Consider the following 21,020-nt stretch of genomic DNA (forward strand, 5'->3'; position numbering starts at 1 on the left):
AACTCGAAAACCAGAGCAAGGTGTACCTACGAGCAAACCACCACAATTAGATTATGTATTCGAAGATTTCCTTAGAGAAGAGCTTATTCTGCTATGGAGAAAGGTTAAAACAAGGTTGCAGGAAAGAAAAACAAAAACAAGAAAACTAACCAGTAGCTAACTTACTCGGAATGCCAACTCTGGCAGTGAGGACAAGGATTGGCACTTCGAGCGCCTTTCAAAAACCTCAATAGAGCTCTGGTTCGAAGCTGGAATGAGACCACGGTAGGCAGTAGCAGACCAAGCAGGTGTCATGAGCACTGATGGAAGAATGAGACCTCGATATGGCGCCAAGGGTAGTGAAAGTTGAAGGAACCAACCCTGGCCATTGGATCACTCAACAAGCCTCAATATCGTCAATACAAGAGGAATCCCAAGGCGGCAACTGGGGCTGGTCAGGTCCGCCCACGCCACGTACAGTGGAAAGTGCAGGCAATTAATGTAACATCAGAGTTATCCAAAATCAAATGCAGCTAACCGAACGACTAAAGGACAATGAAATCCACAAGCCTCAATGCCCATATGATTACCATATAATCCAACGGTTTAGGTTGAATTGCTTCAAACAGTGGAGTCATGTCATATATGCGCAGCGGTACAACCTCATAAACCAGTGGAGTCAAGTCATAAAAACACAACTGTATAAAATATTAAATGTATTAAATTAATGAATTTGTAATGGTAAATATTCGTAGGTCCATGACCATATAATATGTTCTATTTATGTTTATAATTTTACCAAGAAAATAAAAGAAAAATTAACTAGGTTCATGCCATGACTAATTATTATGGCATATCCAATAAAGGTGAATAGAGTCGATTTTGTCCTAAATTGACTATGTTAACCATGTATCTAATGTACTTGATATGTTTCAAACTTTAACAAAAATAAAATCTATTAATACATGAAATGTATAAGTAGAAATGTAAGAAATGGCAATTAATCATTTTATTGGTAAATAGATAAAATGTTATAAAAATGGAAAAAATGTACTGATTGGTAGATTAGTGTATTTATGAAGCTTATAAGTACATGTATTATATTATTTTTAGTGTAGCATGAAATGTATAAGTAGAAATGTAAGAAATGGCAATTGATCATTTTATTGGTAAATAGATAAAATGTTATAAAAATGGAAAAAATGCACTGATTAGGAGAATAGTGTATTTATGAAGCTTATAAGTACATGTATTATATTAATTTTAGTGTAGCATTTACTAATCAATCTATAAGAAAGAAGAGTTGCTAATAGAGGTTAATGGAGTTTGATAGTATTGTATTTACATTAGGGTCAAGAATTGTATTCACTTTTTTTTTAGCAAGACTTATTAATAAGTCAAGAATGTTGGTAATATGATAAATATTTTGAAAATTAGAATGGATATGGAAGTTCATAAGTCTAAGAAAAATTTCTTTTCATCTTCACCCGTCTTAGTATGGCACAAGCATAGACTCTTTCTTCCCATGTTGTTTTGAGAAAGTGATTTTCATCTTCAACCCTCTTTATATGGCACAAGTTACACTCTTTCTTCCCATGGTGTTTTGTCAGTTGGGAAACAAATGGTTTCACTACGAAGCTCATTAGAATTAACTCTTATATTAGAAATGTTTGTTTTCTTCCTAACATAAGCCAAGGCACATAAATTTTATATTGTTTTCAATATTTAACTTATGAGCTCCTTATAATAACTTAGTTTCATTTTTCCCTCCATAAAATAAAGTATTAAGTGAAATAATAATAAAAAATAATCGTAAAACATAATATTCTTTGAATTAAAATATATTAATAATAAATAATATATGGATTGAATTCATATTGTTATATTGTAATCTCATTTTTATTAATAAATTACAATCATATCACATTAACAGAAACAAAAAGAATAAAAATTCATATTGATAACCATATATTTATATAAAAGGTATAATTAATAAATATTTAATATTTAATTAATTTAATTAATAAATATACAATTAAAAATCAAAATATTTATAAATATAAAATAATGATGTAGGAGCATTATATAAGTTTCATAGTTGGACTTATAGAAAGTCAATTTCAACTTACAAATGGGACTTGGATTCCCAAATTTAGGATTTATGGAGCTATAAAGAGATAAGGGGAAAAGGGAAACTAAGATATTATATGGAGTTGATCAACTATAATCTTGAAAACTATAATTATTTATCTATCTTTACTAGTGTTAAGAAGAAAATGAACATTTCTAAGATAATAAATAATTCTCTTGAGCTTCATAATGAAACTAGGCATTAGCTTATTCCCAAAACGACATGGGAAGATTCAGTTTGTCAAAATAGATGTCAAGCTACCAACCTACTTGACCCATTAAACTATGGTGGTCTGGAAATGCTTCTCTAATTAATTTTCAAAAATAGAAATAATATGTTAAAGAATTTTGATTATTCTTTTTTCCTTCTTAAGGATTCATGATTTCTAAGGCTAAGGAAGCATGTATTGCAGTGAGATTTCATTATAGCATGGTCTTTGCCTTTTCTTGATCTTTTTTTTCTCTTTCAACACTTGTCAAAGAACCATTATTTTCTTTTCATTATGGCATGGTCCTTGCCTTTTCTTGATCTTTGTTTTTTGTTGTTCAACGGGTGACAAAGAAGCATTAAATTAGTGTTATATGACATAAGACTCGTGATTTGTAAGGCTGAGCAAGTATGTATTGCAGTAAGATTTCATTATAGCGTGGTCTTTGCCTTTTCTTGATCTTTTTTTTCTTCTTTTTCAACACTTGCCATAGAAGCATTAATTTGTTTTCATTATAGCATGGTTGTTTGCCTTTTCTTGATCTTTTTTTTCTCTCTTTCAACACTTGTCAAAGAAGCATTAATTTGTTTTCATTATAGCATGGTCCTTTCCTTTTCTTGATCTCTTTTTTGGTCTTTCAACAGTTGTCAAAGAAGCATTAATTAGTGTGATATGATAGAAGCATTAATTAGTGTTATATGACATATAACTCATGATTTGTAAGGCTAAGAAGCATGTATTGTGTATAGCATGGTCTTTTCTTTTTGTGGATCTTTTTTTTGTCTTTCAACAATTGTCAAAGAAGTGTTAATTAGTGTTATATGCTATCTATTTTCTTACATAATGTTATATGTTATCTCTTGCCTTACGACGTTTCCTTTGTAACATCTAGTGCAAATGCTAGTATTATTATTCAATATATATTATATTATTATTTGACGTATTAAATAACTTAACCTTTAATCTTAATAAAATTTGTCTTAATAAAATTTGTAATATTAATATCTTTAGCAAGATTCCTCAAGAGGACTCTCCCATCTCACTATTATCTCTGTTTTTATTATAATGAAATATTTCGTACGTGTATTCCTCTATGCTGCCAACCTTAACATAAATTTCAAGTGGTTAATGATTTGTTATTTTCATGATAATGCAAAATTGGTAATGAAAGGTTCCTCACGAGGACTCTCCCATCTCACTATTATCTCTGTTTTTATTATAATGAAATATTTCGTACGTGTATTCCTCTATGCTGCCAACCTTAACATAAATTTCAAGTGGTTAATGATTTGTTATTTTCATGATAATGCAAAATTGGTAATGAAAGGTCATTGTCATAGGATCACAATGGTGAATGACTGTCATGATCATCGCAATGATGATGAGATGACGATGATTAAAGGCAGTTGTCTTCACTTAAATAAAACAAAAAGCAAAGCAACACTATGATGATGATGATGCGATGACGAGGACCTCGAATAAAACAAAAAACAAAGCAACCTTCAATTAAATAAAACAAAAAACTAAGCAACGTTCAATTTCTCGGAAGCATCCGGAATAAGCAACGACGTTCAATTCAACTAAGCAACGTTCAATTTCTCGGAAGCATCCGGAATAAGCAACGGCGTTCAATTCTTCCGGAGTATCCAAAGGAGCCAAAGCAGCTGCGTCCTTCATTTCAATTTCTTTAAAACCGTACCAATTCCCTCCCTTTATTTATTTAAAAAAACAGCCCCACCCATAAAAGGAAGCTGATGCAGGTTTCGACAGTTCCCTCTTTTGTATCTTTTTGTTCCTGATCATGGATTGAGTTCATTTCCAGCAGCATTGCCATTTTCCGCTGATGCAGGTTTCGACAGTTCCCTCTTTTGTATCTTTTTGTTCCTGATCATGGATTGAGTTCATTTCCAGCAGCATTGCCATTTTCCTTGCTTCATGCTCCTGTCCTGTCCTCCATTTTATCTGCTTCATGCTCCTTCCTCCATTTTATTTGTTTTCATTGTATCTTATTATTATCATGTTTCTTTCATGTGTTCTTTTGTTTAGATTTTTTCCTTTTCTGTTTAACTACGGTACGGTTGTGTGGGATGGGATAAATATTTCTGTGTACTTTTGGGTGCACTCAATTTTGTTTATCAGTCCTTGTCTTCTTGATTTCATATCCATGATCATCATCGCATGGCTGGACAAAAACCTAGGTACCTAGGGCAGCCTGGAGTGCAGAGATTCTGGAAATTGGAGATAAATCGATCTTTAACATGATTCAAGTTTTATCGGGGTAATATCTCCGTACTTTTTCTTTATGTGAAAGTTTTATTGGGGTAATATCTCCGTACAGGAAAATTTGGTCTCATTTTGATACATTTATCCTTGTGATATTAATTTTACAAGTAAAATTAGGTCAATACATTTAACATTTTTCTTCAGTTCGAGCTAGTCTAATATTCAAATATCTTTGATGGGATTTCAAATATCTGCGACAGTATTTGATGGGATGATACTGAATCCTATGTTTTTAGCTTCTGTTTAAATTTTTATTTTAATAATGGGTGCTTTATGCCATCATTTATTGAAGTTTTTGGAAACCTCTTTTTATTAGAGTCGATTTTTTTTTTCTGAATTTATACTCAAATAATTAGCTATTTATGAACTTTGATGTGAAATTTGAATTCATGATTTTCTAAATTCATGATTGACATAGTTATATATTTGTATGCCAGGTAGTTACTTCTGTGCAAGAACGTAAGTAATTCAATGGATGGAAATGACATGTTGCTGTTGCAGGAAGGTTATTAAGGTGCATGTCTTCTTCCCTTGTGCAAATTTGAAATAAAAAAAGATTTACTGTAATTTTGATTTTGTATTTCAAAACTATAAACCTGTTTACTCTTCCTAGAAGATAATAAGTCTTTCTTTATAAGTCTGCCCCGGGCATTTCATGACTTTAATTATCTATTTTATCACATGGATTTCAAAAATAACTTCATGAAATCATCAGAATTATTTAACCTAAATTATAATATGATTGGGGCCATGGGTTTTCAATCTAATATATATATATGAAATGTCTACTCCGATAAATAGCATCTCTAGCTTTTCTTGAACAAACCATTTTATTGGGCATAAAACCATATAAAATTGGGCACAATCTGGTCCAATTTGATGTCTCCACCTCACCTTCCTTCGGATTTAAATAGTGTTGGTATGTTTTCTGAGCTAGAATGTAGACAACCCTACCCTATTATTCTACAGCACAAGACCATATAAAATTCTGCGGAACCTACTGAGATTCAAAACCATATAAAATTCTGCGGAACCGACTGAGATTCTGTAGACTTCAAGACCTTATAAAATTGAGCCGAGTTTAAAGATGTTACAACGGTGGAAACTACTGAGATCGATCATGTGACTTGGTGTTCGAAGAAGGAGTTACCGACAGGGATGGGATGGGGTTTGATAGGAAAATGGTTTGTAATAGGATGGTGTCACGATCTACCCAACGTATATAAGAAAAAAAAAAATTTAAACCACATCATGGTCCCACTACTTTATAATTCATACATACGGTTTAAGCATATATATATAAGGAAGTGCATTATGTTATATAGTTTAAGAGTGCTGTTGACTATAAGGTGCTCTCCCTTTCTTACGGTTTGTGAACCATTTGGCAACCTTAACATATTGGGGTTATATTAATGTCAACTCCCATCATCGGTGCCAGACAATGCACGGAGCCTACCTTACCTCACCTACCCGCACCAGGTGGCAAACTACCGTGCTGAGTCCATGTGATACTTCGGATAAAGTGCTAGGGTTTACGCGCCATTTGATGGACGGTGTGGATGGTAAGATGAGATCCAAGGGTCCTGATGCATCTAAGGGTTTACCGGTAGTTTATATGCCACTGAGCTATTTTCTCGTTGCCATTTGCACATATTTTCGCAAGGTGGAAGCTGTTCAGCTCGGCGGTGGCTCCTTTGCTGCAGCTACCAGCTCTGCAACACTCCATTCAGGTAAAGTTATATCCTATACCAAGACCACCGACTACCTTACACTTCTGTGACTGTTTTGAATTTATAAATAGAGTTTCATGGCTCTTTGTGTTCATATTAGTTCATGAATTCTGTGTATTCAACTAATCCTCTGCTTTCACTGTGTTAGGGACTTGTTACACTGCGTCAAGGATTTGCTACGAATCCTTAGTCATTCAACAAATGGTAGACGACCGTGGCTTCTCCAGGTATTTACCCATCACTACTTTAGCATGAACTGGTTTCTCTGTTGACGGGTGAGAGATATCCTTGGGTACTGTATGGAGTTGTTTCTAGGAGTTGAAGGAGTCCCTTACAGAGGTTTTCCTTAAATGCTTCAGGGTTATACTCTTGGCAAACCCTGGTTCGAACGCGGTCGGCCCTTTCATGCCAGTACCAGCGTTCTCAAGGTTTTTGTTTCTATGTAATAAATGTCTGGCTTCATGCCAAGTTGCTTGAATGTATTTATATGCTCAAGGGCCACTGTCTAATGGCAGGAACCCTTCCGATTTACGGTCCACAGGCCGATATACTGTTCTATCTTCTCATAGTGCTGGATCTTAAACTGTTGTCTGTAGTTTATGCGAGAAGGTCTCTCTGGATTCTTGTTTAATATACAGCTTGATATTCACAGGGTTTTCGGTTAATACAGAGCCATATGCTTACCTATGGAATACGATATGTACATTTAATCATTCACAATTCTTGGCATCAATCCTGTGTATTTTGTTATGCGTATTGCATCGTATCACAGTTATATTTGAGCTTGAGGAAATTCACCGTTGCCATTGTTTTGATTAGGGTTTATTGAACAGTCCTGTAAATATTCAATAGTCTTGTCTTTAGGACAAAGGCCGTATGGCTGTCACCACTGTGGGGTTCTTTTATCCGGGAGCATCATGCTGCCTTATGGATATTAGAACCAACCCGCACTCTGAGCAAACGTTCAGGCGGTGGCATACAGTTGATGGTTCATTTTTGCAATGGCATGTAATTATTATTCAAACTTATGAATGTATTCATGGTTCCGAGCTTAAGCGTATAACCCTTCTACGAAGGAACCCTGTTTCCAAGTTATGCTTATAATCTTTCTATGGATATAACCTTTGTTTCAGGTTTATGCTTATAATCTTTATGTTAATGTAACCTCTATTTCAGGTTTAAGCTTATAGTCCGCATACGAACACAACCTCTGTTTCAAGTAAATGTAAAGTGTATTCTGGTACCGAGTGGATTAACTCCTTGGATTACCGCTTCGTTATACATTACGATAACAGTACTATCTCAGTTTCTTGTTCTTGATATTTTAGAATCACAAGGATTCATTTGATTTTCCGGATAGTTCACTACTATCGCTGTGCAGCGAGTTCTCCGCTGTTACACAGCTTGATGCGTACTTATTCCATGCATTTCCATTCACACAGTTACTATTTCCAGAGTTGGTTTAATTTTCTATGTATATAGCACATTCTCAGTTGCTATGCAGACGCATGCATTAATTTCTATTCTGTTAATAAACATCGGTTTTCATACGCCTAACTCGCAATGTTTATGTTTATATCAGATAGTATATATATCAGATAGTCTGAGGCAACAACTCCTGTACTTAAACATGTATCAGTTTTCTATATTTACCTGTAATGCATACAGTGGATAGTCTCTGTTCCTTGCTTAATAACTAGCACTAGAATAATCTTAGCACTGGTTAATTGACAGTAACCTTACTTCTACTTTTAAGCAACAGAGAACTGGTTTCATTTCCTTTTAAATTTCCAATACATAGACTAAGGAAAGACTAAATCTGGTGATTAGCTCGTACCTGGTTCGCCAGTTACAGAAGTTAATGCTCCAGATGTTCACCTGTAGTCATATAATTGCTCTTATCCACCCAGCCATGAGATCCATTAATTCACTGGATTCTCCCCCCGAGCTGTCCTGCAGGCCTGCAGCCCTCAGCAAGACTCAAGCACCTCAGTGCCTAGGTTATCTGGTCCTCACCAGACGTAACCCTTTTTCCTTTGTTTCCCTTTGTCACTCAGAATTTTCCTCTCCCTCTCTGTCCCAACAGACCAGGGATTCTTTCCCTCCCAGGACTTTTCCTGGCTGAGGGTTAGTTTCCTTTTCAGTTTTCATAACTGTTTCTTTATCCAAATCCTCCCTTAGGAGACTGCCAACATTTATCAAAATATCTTCCATTTATAAATAACCAAAAATAATATCTTTTAACAATAGTAGTTAGCAGTTCACACTAATTTCTACCATGGTAACTTTTATAATTACAAGTTTTTACGGGGTCATTACATCTTCCCCCCCTGGGATTGGACATCGTCCCGATGTCTATTCCCATTAAATAAGTCCGGGTACACTTTCCTCATAAGCTCCTCGTCTTCCCAAGTGGCCTCCTCAGGCCCATAGTGCTGCCACAACACTTTAATTTGGGTAATAACCCGTTTCCGCAGCCGCACTTCTCTCCGGTCGAGAATGCTCTGTGGTTCGACCAGAACCTCGCCTTCCGGTTCGACCTGCAGACAATCAATATCCTTAATCAGTCTTCCATTAAGTATATTGACACATTCAATCAACGAGGTTAATTCTTACCTGAACATCTTGCCATTGGATCACATGTTTGGGATCGTATACATATTTCTTTAGAACAGAGACGTGAAACACGTTGTGAATTCTAATATGGCTTGGCAAGGCAAGTTGGTAGGCCACTGGCCCCACTCTAGCCAAGATCTGAAAAGGTCCAAAGTATCGAGGAGCCAGCTTGGCGCACCCACTCCATTGCAGTGTGCTCCTTCTGGTTTGAATCCTCACAAACACATGGTCACCAACCTTATACTCTGTAAATCTTCTTTTCCTGTCCGCGAAACTTTTCTGTCTGTCTTGTGCAGCCTTTAAGTTTGCACGCACTCTTTTCACCATATCTTCCATGTCTTTAAGCATTTCCGGACCCAAACTCAGCTTGTCCTCAGGTCCACCCCAACTTGAGGGTGTGCGGCACTTTCGTCCATACAGGACCTCAAAGGGACTTAGCTGGGTTGAGGTGTGATATCCATTGTTATAGGCAAATTCGACCAGATGCAAATACTCTTCCCATTGACTTGGTTTTAGCATCACATTCGCCCTCAACATGTCTTCCAATACTTGATTAACTCGCTCAGTTTGACCATCGGTCTGCGGGTGATAGGCCGTGCTAAAGTTCAACTGAGTACCCAACTCAGCAAACAAAGTTCTCCAGAAGGTGGAAGTGAATTTCACATCGCGGTCTGATATAATTACCTTTGGCAACCCATGCAAACGGAATACATTTTGCATAAAGAGATGAGCAATTTGCACCGCCTTGTAAGTGGACTGCACAGGTATAAAGTGCGCTGCTTTACTCAACTTATCAACCACTACCATGATAGAATCGTTGCCCTTCTTTGTTCGTGGTAACCCAGTTATGAAATCCATGGAAATGGTTTCCCATTTCCATTCCGGAATAGGCAAAGGCTGTAACAGTCCTGCTGGATGTTGATGTTCTGCCTTAATTTGCTGGCATTCCAAACACCGCGCCAAGTACTCAACTACCTGTTTCTTCATTCCTGGCCAATAATACTCTTTCTTGAGCGCTGTGACCATCTTTTGGTACCCTGGGTGGCTAGTGTAGTGGCTGATATGGAACTCATCTAAAATCAGCCTCTTAAGGTCATTTGAATCAGGTACATACAATTTCTTATTAAAACACAGCATTCCAGCACTATCTAGTGTGTATCCTTGCTGTAATCTTTCATTAACAGATTGCTGTACTTGCTGTTTTAAGTGCTGGTATTCAGAATCGCGACTTGCTGCTGCTTTTATCTGTTCAACCAGCGAATTCCGCCACTTGCTGACTGAAAGTTCACATAAACAATGAACCTTTCGACTTAATGCATCTGCCACTCGGTTTTCTTTGCCCTTTAAATGCTTTATTTCAAAGTCAAACCCACTTAGAAAATCTGCCCAACGGCCTTGTCTCGCATTCAAGGTAGGTTGGCTGAAGTAATGCGTCAAACTGTGATGATCTGTTAACAACAGAAATTTCCTCCCAAGGAGGTAATGTCGCCACATTTTCAGCGCATGAATAACAACAGTTAATTCTAAATCGTAAGCAGAGTATCTCTGCTCATGCTCTTTTAGTTTCCTTGATTCATACGCTATTACTTTTCCTTCCTGCATCAATACTCCTCCCACACCCTCCTTGCTTGCATCGGTGCACACCACGTAATCCTTATTAGGATCAGCTATCCTCAGGATGGGTGCAGTGGTGAGTAAGTGTTTCAAGCGGTCAAAGCTCTGCTGACATTCTGGTGTCCACCTAAATACCTTCCCTTTTTTCTGCAATGAGGTAATAGGATAGGCTATCCTAGAAAAACCTTCCACAAACCTCCGGTAATAGCCGGCTAATCCCATAAAGGATCTGATATCAGCAACATCTTTGGGTATGGGCCATTCCATAATAGATTTTATCTTCTCAGGGTCTACTGCAATTCCTTCTTTAGTAATCACGTGGCCCAAATACTGAATTTCCTCCTTGAAGAAATCGCATTTGCTGAACTTAGCGTATAGCTGATGTTCTCGAAGAGTTTGTAACACCAACCTAAGGTGCTCCTCGTGTTCCTGCTGGGAACGAGAATATATCAAAATGTCGTCGATGAATATCAGTACAAACTTGTCCAAAAACCTGTGAAACACGCTGTTCATCATACACATAAAGGTAGCAGGTGCATTGGTCAAACCGAAAGGTAGCACTACAAATTCGTAGTGTCCATAGCGTGTCCTGAAGGCAGTTTTGGCAATGTCTTCCTCTTTAATTCGGATTTGATGATAACCAGATCGCAAATCGATCTTAGAAAACACCTTTGCTCCCTTCACTTGATCGAAGAGTTCGTCAATCCGAGGCAGGGGGTACTTGTTCTTAACCGTGAGCTTGTTCAGCTGACGATAGTCTATACACATACGGAGGGTCCCATCTTTCTTTTTGACAAATAGCACCGGAGCTCCCCACGGTGACACGCTGGGGCGGATATAATTCTTTTCCAGCAACTCTTGTAGTTGCATTTTCAATTCTGTCAATTCAGGTACACTCATCCGGTACGGTGCTCGTGACACCGGTGCTGCTCCTGGTATCAACTCTATAGTGAAATCTATATCCCGTTTCGGGGGTAATCCTGGTACTTCTTCAGGAAATACATCCACAAATTCTTGCACTACCGGGATATTGTCCAATGCAGCTGTCTTGTTCTTCTGGTCTGCATAACCAACTTGAATAGCGTAAATCTGACACTTTTTCCTGAGACATTTAGCCAGCTGGGAGGCAGTGATAGGCCGGATCTGTACAGGGTGTTTAATCCCTTGTAATTCTTGCTGCTGTCCCAAGTCATCCTTGTAATAAATGGTTTTGGTCTTGCAGTTCACCAACGACCAATGCTTTTCCAACCAATCCATACCAATCAGAATGTCATAGGACCCCAATGGAAGCACATTCAAGTTTGCTGTCATTGACTGTCCAGCTATGCTAAAAGGACAGTTATTTATTTTGGCCAAAACTCTTCTTTTAGCTCCTGTGGCTAGCTGTACCAGCCATGGGTTTTTGAATTTTTCAGAAGATAGCTTACAATGTTCTACTACTTTTGGACTAATATAACTTAAGGTAGCTCCTGGGTCAATAAGAACAGCTATGGAGAGATTGGAAATTTTACCTTCAAATTCTACCATGCTCGGCTGGTATTCCGCTTGACGGTCCTCCAGAGCCGCGTTAATTCTTGGCATGCTGCGCGCCACTTCTCCAACAGTTGATGCTTCTTGGATCTGAGATATCTGATCCCCTCCCTTACGCTGAGGGCAATTCTTTACATAGTGTGGGCCTCCACAACCCCAGCATTGGACTGGAGGTCTGGCCACTCCTTCAAGGTCTGATCTGGCAGGTGGTTCACCGATTCTGCTCTCACTGGGTTTAGTCCGAAAGGTACTCTTGGCTATATTTCTGCCAATCTGTCCTTTACCAGCAACCTTGCTGCCATTACCACGACTTCCCTTGCTGTTACCAGCAATTCTGTTGCTTTTTCTATCATTCCACCTTTTATTTGAAGTGTCTCCTTTCTGCTTGTTTTGCTGATAACAGATTCTTGCCTTACGAATCGCCTCGTCCATTGTCCTGGGATTATCGAACTCAATACGTTCTCTTATATAGGCTGGTAAACTGCTCACAAACCTCTGCACCTTGGCCTTCTCCTCCTTGATATATGGTACATAGCGAAGCAGGGAGGTAAAGCGGTTAATGAACTCGTCCATGGATTGCTGTCCCAGTCGCAAATCATGGAACTCCCGTGCCTTCTCATCGTAGAAACGTTCAGTTAGATATCTCTCCTTGAAGTACTTCTGGAACTTTTCCCAAGTTATGTTCTGCTCGCTTACTCCTTTTACAATTTTGATTTCCTCCCACCACAGGGTTGCCTTGCCCTGTAGCTGGAAGATGGCCAGCCGCGCCTTCAAATTTGGATCATACTCATATAGCTGGAAGTACTTGTTAATGTTAATTAACCAAGCCTCTGCAGCTTCCTCCTGCTCTCCGTCAAAATGTGGAGGCTTAATTTTCCGGAATTCTCCTTGTAACTCCATTCTCTGTCTCTTTGGCGTCTGTTGTTCCACTACATTGTCGGAATGATCTTCCTTTTCCTCTGAGAATTCAGGTGCGTAATTCCGCTCTTCAGTTGCCCTTTGCTGTTCTGCACTAGGATTGGCTAATGGTGGGTTTTGTCTTTCCGATAGACTCTTTAATATTCTCTCCTGTTCCACTGTCAGTCGCGCGTTGTCTTCTCGCAGACGCGCCATTTCATCTTTCAATTCTTGAACAGTTTGCAGTATTGCTAAATTGGTACTGCGCGTCTCCGCACCAAGCTGTATCCACAGCTCTGGATTTTCCCGAGGAACGCCATCTGCTCCCTGCATTCCCTCCATCTTCACTAGTGGTTGTTATTGTTTTGTTGTCTCTGTATTAGTTCCTAATTAATAGACAGAAACCAATTAGCTGAATTTAATTCTCATACATATATTATAAAATAATTCTCATGCAGCTGGAAGTACTGCTCCAGAGGCCACAGATTTGAAACTTGGCTCTGATACCACATTGTCACGATCTACCCAACGTATATAAGAAAAAAAAAAATTTAAACCACATCATGGTCCCACTACTTTATAATTCATACATACGGTTTAAGCATATATATATAAGGAAGTGCATTATGTTATATAGTTTAAGAGTGCTGTTGACTATAAGGTGCTCTCCCTTTCTTACGGTTTGTGAACCATTTGGCAACCTTAACATATTGGGGTTATATTAATGTCAACTCCCATCATCGGTGCCAGACAATGCACGGAGCCTCCCTTACCTCACCTACCCGCACCAGGTGGCAAACTACCGTGCTGAGGCCATGTGATACTTCGGATAAAGTGCTAGGGTTTACGCGCCATTTGATGGACGGTGTGGATGGTAAGATGAGATCCAAGGGTCCTGATGCATCTAAGGGTTTACCGGTAGTTTATATGCCGCTGAGCTATTTTCTCGTTGCCATTTGCACATATTTTCGCAAGGTGGAAGCTGTTCAGCTCGGCGGTGGCTCTTTTGCTGCAGCTACCAGCTCTGTAACACTCCATTCAGGTAAAGTTATATCCTATACCAAGACCGCTGACTACCTTACACTTCTGTGACTGTTTTGAATTTATAAATAGAGTTTCATGGCTCTCTGCGTTCATATTAGTTCATGAATTCTGTGTATTCAACTAATCCTCTGCTTTCACTGTGTTAGGGACTTGTTACACTGCGTCAAGGATTTGCTACGAATCCTTAGTCATTCAACAAATGGTAGACGACCGTGGCTTCTCCAGGTATTTACCCATCACTACTTTAGCATGAACTGGTTTCTCTGTTGACGGGTGAGAGATATCCTTGGGTACTGTATGGAGTTGTTTCTAGGAGTTGAAGGAGTCCCTTACAGAGGTTTTCCTTAAATGCTTCAGGGTTATACTCTTGGCAAACCCTGGTTCGAACGCGGTCGGCCCTTTCATGCCAGTACCAGCGTTCTCAAGGTTTTTGTTTCTATGTAATAAATGTCTGGCTTCATGCCAAGTTGCTTGAATGTATTTATATGCTCAAGGGCCACTGTCTAATGGCAGGAACCCTTCCGATTTACGGTCCACAGGCCGATATACTGTTCTATCTTCTCATAGTGCTGGATCTTAAACTGTTGTCTGTAGTTTATGCGAGAAGGTCTCTCTGGATTCTTGTTTAATATACAGCTTGATATTCACAGGGTTTTCGGTTAATACAGAGCCATCTGCTTACCTATGGAATACGATATGTACATTTAATCATTCACAATTCTTGGCATCAATCCTGTGTATTTTGTTATGCGTATTGCATCGTATCACAGTTATATTTGAGCTCGAGGAAATTCACCGTTGCCATTGTTTTGATTAGGGTTTATTGAACAGTCCTGTAAATATTCAATAGTCTTGTCTTTAGGACAAAGGCCGTATGGCTGTCACCACTGTGGGGTTCTTTTATCCGGGAGCATCATGCTGCCTTATGGATATTAGAACCAACCCGCACTCTGAGCAAACGTTCAGGCGGTGGCATACAGTTGATGGTTCATTTTTGCAATGGCATGTAATTATTATTCAAACTTATGAATGTATTCATGGTTCCGAGCTTAAGCGTATAACCCTTCTACGAAGGAACCCTGTTTCCAAGTTATGCTTATAATATTTCTATGGATATAACCTTTGTTTCAGGTTTATGCTTATAATCTTTATGTTAATGTAACATCTATTTCAGGTTTAAGCTTATAGTCCGCATACGAACACAACCTCTGTTTCAAGTAAATGTAAAGTGTATTCTGGTACCGAGTGGATTAACTCCTTGGATTACCGCTTCGTTATACATTACGATAACAGTACTATCTCAGTTTCTTGTTCTTGATATTTTAGAATCACAAGGATTCATTTGATTTTTCGGATAGTTCACTACTATCGCTGTGCAGCGAGTTCTCCGTTGTTACACAGCTTGATGCGTACTTATTCCATGCATTTCCATTCACACAGTTACTATTTCCAGAGTTGGTTTAATTTTCTATGTATATAGCACATTCTCAGTTGCTATGCAGACGCATGCATTAATTTCTATTCTGTTAATAAACATCGGTTTTCATACGCCTAACTCGCAATGTTTATGTTTATATCAGAGAGTATATAAATCAGATACCCTGTAGGCACCAACTCCTGTACCTATAACATGTATCAGTTTTTCTATATTTAACTGTAACGCCTACAGTGGATAGTCTCTATTCCTTTGCTTAATAACTAGCACTAGAATATTCTTAGCACTGGTTATTGACACTAACCATACTTTTACCTTTATAAGCAACAGAGAACTGGTTTCATTTCCTTCTAATTTTCCAATACATAGATTAAGGAAAAGACTAAATCTGGTGATTAGTTCGTACCTGGTTCGCCAGCTACAGAAGTTAATGCTCCAGACGTTCACCTGTAGTCATATAATTGCTCTTATCCACCCAGCCATGAGATCCATTAATTCACTGGATTCTCCCCCCGAGCTGTCCTGCAGGCCTGCAGCCCTCAGCAAGACTCCAGCACCTCAGTGCCTAGGTTATCTGGTCCTCACCAGACGTAACCCTTTCCTTTGTTTTCCTTTTTCACACAGAAATTTTCCTCTCCTCTCTGTCCCAACAGAACAGGAATGCTTTCCCTCCCAGGACTTTTCCTGGCTGAGGGTTAGTTTTCTTTTCAGTTTTCATAACTGTTTCTTTATCCAACTCCTCCCTTAGGAGACTGCCAGCATTTATCAAAATATCTTCCATTTATAAATAACCAAAAATAATATCTTTTAACAATATTAGTTAGTAGTTCATACTAATTTCTACCATGGTAACTTTTATCATTACAAGATTTTACGGGGTCATTACAGATGATTTGTTTTTTTAATAAAAAATTTCTCAGCCTCTCAACGTTTTTAGTAAAATAATTGAAATGATCATTAAATTTGCAGAGTCACAAATGTGCTTCAAATTTAATTATAGAAATTATTAAGTTAAAATATATATGTATACAAGTAGTTCGTCTCTTTATAAAGTATAACTAAATAATAGTTATAGACGATTGAAGTGACATCCCGAGGGTAAAAGAAGTAAAAGGATTAAAGTGTCTGGGTGATTAAATATTATTATTATTATTATTACAGTTTTTATAAAAAAAAGGTTAGTGAATTGTTATTCTGATTTCAACCATTAAGATAATATTTTGGAAGGTTATTTTTCGGTTCATATTAAACAAATAAAAATTTTCACTCTAACTATTAAAATGATGATATTTTGGAATGTTATTTTCCTATTTATATTAAATAAATAAAAATATATTTAAATAAAATAGGATTTCATATAAAAATATTATAAATATTCAACCATAATAAAATATATTATTATTTTATAATAATAAAACATATTATAATATTTTAAATAAAAATATTATCATATATTTTTCAAATTTTATTATTATTATTATTATTATTATTATTATTATTATTATTATTATTATTATTATTCTAAAAATATTATATATATATATGATATTTTTTTATTATGAATATTAAAATATATTTGTTAAAAATTGGTGAACAATTTAATTTATTTACTTTAAGTTTCTAAAAAGATGATGTTGTAATTGGTTCATTTATAAAATAAATAATTATATATAATATAATAGTGATATAAATTTTTCCTAAATTACCACTCTTCCAACAAAATTTCATTCTATTTAAAAAATAAATAAATATTATTATGATTATTTCATTAAAAATATAACAATATATTTAAAATATTATTATAATTATTACCAGAAATATTATAAAATGTATTATTATAATTATTACCAGAAATATTATAAAATGTATTGTGTAAATTATACTTTTTCATGTGAATAATTTTATATTTAAAAAATAATATTATTTAGTAAATATTTAAATAAATAGTTCAAAAGAAAATTTTAAATGAATATTAATTTAATTTCCACGTAAGTTAAAATAATAACAAAATTAAAATTACTAAAATTTATAAATATTTTTTAATATATTAAATATTTTTTTATAATTTTAAAATATTTTTTTATTATATTATTACGTAATTTAATAATAACCTAAAAACATATTTGCAAAAATAAATATCAATAAAATTAATCCACAAATGAATGGCCGTATAAAAGAAAGATACTTACCTTAATTTAATTACTAGATTAAAAAAATATTTAATATAATATATTTTGATAAATTAAATATCAATTTATAGGGGACAAAATTATACCCTCTCACACGTCTCACCATGGCATGGCATGGCAGCAATATTATGTATGCACAGAAGATTGTTTGGGCTGAATTTGAAGTGTCCATTTTGAGCATTGGACGGTTGAGGAGTCGTCATTCTGGGGATGGCAAAGAATGGAAAGAAAGAGCAGAAGAAGATCCTGACGGAAGGAAGAGCGAAATGGTTAAAGAAACCACTGCGCAAAGAAGAGATAATTAATTCTTATAATTGATCAAGCTTTGCTTTACCTTGGCCATGGCGGTTCCCCATAAGAAAGAAGGGGCAGCGATTTTGACTTCAATTCCTCTAGACGACACAATCATGGTATGTGTGCCCCTGCCATGCCTTTTCCACATATAGTTGGTTGAATCCCCAATAACAGGTTCTGGTATAGTAATTTCCGTGATTTTCACTCGGCAGGAGGACACAAGGGATGAATCTATTTCAAATACTTCTGGCTTGGAGGCATTTTTAGCCAGTACCGTAGATTTTGAATGGAAATGGTTATAAATTGTTATAAGTTGAAATCACTGCGTGCGTAAAGAAGAGATAATTAGTATAATTGATGAGCTTTCGTTTACCCTGTCCTGGCGGATCCCCATAGGAAAGCAGCGGTAGTGGCTAGTTTGGACGTCGATTTTGACGGAATTCCGGAATTTAGGATTGACCCAAGGGGAGGGCTATAGTGTTTATGGCTTTAACCGAAAAATTATTGCCGTCTGTCTATGGTCTTAAATTGGTTAGAAATAAATAATGTAAAAAGGTTGCCGATTCATGTTAAATTACAACAATTACAATTCCTTCCTCAATTGGACAAAGGGAAACATCGAAACCAGTGCTTCTGAAAACAATAAAATAGAGGCTTCGTAAGATCCCAATAAATACGCTGTCAGAGAAAATAAAAGCCCTAGGACACCGTGTTCTCTTATGGCGGCGCTTCTGGATGGACTCGCTACAGGAGGAGTGTCACATCATCTCAGCTGCCATTGCTAACCGTAATTAATAATTAAGTGCAAATAAATTAATAATTAAGTGCAAATAAATAGGATTTCAAGGTTGAAAATATTCTAAAATAAGTGCATAACTTTTATGTCTGAAAATATCATTAAAACCAAACCAAACTAAATTAAATGGATTAGTTAATAAATATTAAATTCCAGAAGTAAAATGTGATATTTGTATAAATTATGTTTTCTTTAATCTGCGGTAAAACTTGCCTCATCAAATGTGCATACCATTTAAGCTGAATTTACGGATGCTATATATTGAGATGCTATGTTCTTCCGTTAAAAAGATTGTATGTATTGGCAGCGATCCGATTAATTAGTTTGAATAAAAAGCCCAGAATTTACTTTCTAGAAGGTTGCGGCCACATTTGAATTTCTTTGAAGAAACACCCAGCACCCACCTCCTCCAACAGTCATTCTTTCAGCCAAGCCAAGTCACACCTCCATTGATTTAAAATCTGCCTATTCCTCTTCTTATAATATTCAGACCAATACTGGATTGATCCTTCTCCTGTCATTTGAAATTATTTATATTTCAGGTGCCTTCCTGTATGAGACGTTTCTGTTTCACCCGCCTGTATGAGATATTTATGGCATTTTTTTTTCTTGAATTGGTTTGTAATGTCTAGCCTCTTAGTTTTGCTTGTTGAACTATAGGTTCTGTGTTTTGGCAGTGTACTGTACGAAGTTTCGAAATGCATTAAATCGATTTTGTGTCGCTGTGACAAAGCCCTAGTCAAACTCGGTTGAAATAATTTAATTCTAAATGTTAGGGGCTCATGATTTTCAGGGCATGAAAATCTGGATCGAAATAGGACGGAGATGATAGGAATTCCAATTTCTTTTTCACCAAGTTATTACAGGTACGAAATTTTCAATAGGAAGGGACTCGTAGGGAGGGATGAAGCGCTGAGCGAGGTAGTCATAGGAAAGGGGTGGGCAGAGTGAAACCAATGCATTGCTGACGTTGTTTTTTTGGTAGCCTCGTCTACCTACCCGCACGGGGGGCCACCAACAGGAAGCATGTGGAGATTCGAGTGCCTAATGCATAGGCTTAATGAATTCGTATGTGCGTTGCAGAGGTCGGCTCCAACAGCGTGGCTGGGATCATGGAGAAGCTCCTCCCATCGGAAAAAGGTTACCAGCTATACCATCCTTGGAATGGATGAATCGTGGGAGGTTTCTATATTATGGAGGCCGGAACCCGTGATGTTTCCTGACTTGCACAACTATTAAATAAAAAGTATCATGCGTTTATAGCAATAGAATAAATTAATCTGTAATTCATATAATGAGAGGAACCATTACAGTGGGTGAGGTGGAGCGAAGATTTGATCCATATACTTACGTTACGCTTTGACTAGTCCAGCCCCTAATAGGAGTCGTTTAAGGAGGGAGGAATTGCTACCGAAAGGTGTTCGGAATTCGGGTTAAAAAAATAGTGTTCGGAATTCGGGTTAAAAATTTTTAAAAAATATTGTAGATGCAGTTTTTGAATCATGTTTTTGATAGTGGAAATGGAATCAGCGCCATCAAAAACTTCCATGCCACCTAAAATTATGAATTTTGAGAGCTTTTACTTGGATTTACAAAAATCCCTGCTGGATTTTTCAAAATATGATCAGAATTTCTATAACTTTCAAGGCAAAAAACATAATTTTTAGACTACCGCTATATAAACTAGTTGGGAGGTGTAGACTTCCATATATATATAAGGTTTAATGATTCCAGATAAGATAGATATAAACGCCTGAGCTTATCCATTTATATATAAGGTTTAATGATTCCAGCGAAGATAGATATAAACGCGTGAGCTTATCCATTTAGTCACATTTTCTTAAAAATAAGTTCGGATTTGATGAAATGTTGGAGGATTTTTTTTTAACCAAAGGAAATGAGTGACTTTCTTTGGTCTAAAATATGTTAAATAAATGTGTCATGTATCAATTACCAAGTGTTTATATTTATAAAATAAATATATAATTTATTTATATAAGTGGAACCATTTTATATTAAATTTAAATAAGAAGTTATTTAAGTAGGTATAGACAATATTGATAAGTATGATTCATTTGTATGAAGAGAATTATTTAACACTAAACCCTAATGAACTTAATCACATTTAGGTAAACATAGACTGTATTTAGAACATAGTGGTGTTTCTTTAGAGTAGAAACTTTTTTTTGGGACATATCAATTTGTATGATTAAATTAATGAGGCATGGATGCATGTTTTCATTGTCTCTCAACAGTTCCATGGCATGGATGAAA

The sequence above is a fragment of the Pinus tabuliformis genome, chromosome J (genome assembly GCF_031772625.1).
Source record: "Pinus tabuliformis cultivar Carrire ecotype Pingquan chromosome J, CPIR1, whole genome shotgun sequence".
Taxonomy (NCBI): Eukaryota; Viridiplantae; Streptophyta; class Pinopsida; order Pinales; family Pinaceae; genus Pinus; species Pinus tabuliformis.